The sequence below is a fragment of the Etheostoma spectabile genome, unplaced genomic scaffold (genome assembly GCF_008692095.1).
Source record: "Etheostoma spectabile isolate EspeVRDwgs_2016 unplaced genomic scaffold, UIUC_Espe_1.0 scaffold393, whole genome shotgun sequence".
Classification (NCBI taxonomy): Eukaryota; Metazoa; Chordata; class Actinopteri; order Perciformes; family Percidae; genus Etheostoma; species Etheostoma spectabile.
In genome coordinates, this window is record NW_022605598.1 from 47373 (window position 1) to 48491 (window position 1119).

The following is a 1119-nucleotide window of genomic DNA, read 5'->3' on the forward strand; positions in this document are numbered from 1 at the left end:
GCCTTGCTCAAGAGGACCTTGGCAGTGCCCAGGAGGTAAACTGGCAGCTCTCCAGCTACCAGTGGATTATATGGGGACACTAACTAGCGACCCTCTGGTTCCTAACCCAACACCACATGAGTGCGCATTGAGGTACCTTACACATATAGCTTTTTTCCCCAAATTCAGGACAGAGTTTGATAATCATTTTTTTATTTTTTTATTTTATTTTTAATTTTGACATTTGTACTAAGCTATTTACAATTATCTCTTAATCACAAGTCTTCTTGTTAAACACCATCAATCACACTATCAATCAGCCTTTAGACTTCAAGTCGTGATAAATCTGCATACTTGGCCATTTTACAGGTATTGCAAGTGGTGTACCCAGGAAAAATAGTTAGAAGGTAAGTTCTATATTTTGGCACACTTGTGGAAGTACTCATATTTCTAACATAACAAAAGAGGTGCCTGTAAAATGCATACATAACATGAGACATTATTTCTGTAGAAATTTGAATATATACTGTATGTCATTAGTCTATGTCCGTATATTCGTAATGCCTGCATGACACTATATGGCAGCCTAACAGCCAAACTTGTATTTTTATACTTATAAATGGCAGAGTATCATAATAATGATTTGATAACAGCCCTAAACACATTCACATTAATTCTAGTATGCAGGAAAAGCAGCCAATGGGCTTTGGATTTATCTTATTCTTACTTTATTTACTTGTTTGGCCTCAGAATCACATTTAGACCTCATTGGTCTTCAGAGGAATGAATTGAATCAGAAGAGTGAATCTGAAGAAGACCCATGAGGTCAAAACATCACTACAAGCCAAATGAGTAAATTTGTGGATTGGTCTCTTTAGCAGGGCTGCCAACTCTCACGCATTGGCCGTGAGTCACACGTATGTGACTGGTTTCACACGCTCACACACCACACTGAGGGGGGGGGGGGTCAAGAGTGCTCCCTGTCAGTGGAATTTTTGAAATGTCGCAAACTGAGAAAAAACTTTTGACGAGCCATCTTCAGACAGTCTGAGTGAGATACTACCATATCAACGGAGCGATAACATGCACACTATAGTACAACTCTCCAAATCTTGGACAACAGAGATGGGAGGAGTTATA

The 1119-nt window shown here is 39.1% G+C and overlaps 1 long non-coding RNA gene across 1 annotated transcript in view; it reads right to left on the bottom strand.

The window, feature by feature from the left end:
- LOC116686548 (uncharacterized) overlaps positions 1–418 on the bottom strand; it is an 11056-nt gene extending 10638 nt beyond the window's left edge. The window contains exons 1-2 of the long non-coding RNA XR_004331292.1: positions 408–418; positions 259–262 (exon numbers count right to left, since the gene is read on the bottom strand). This is a non-coding gene — a long non-coding RNA (uncharacterized LOC116686548). The remainder of the gene's footprint in view (positions 1–258; positions 263–407) is intronic.
- Positions 419–1119: the final 701 nt, after the last annotated feature.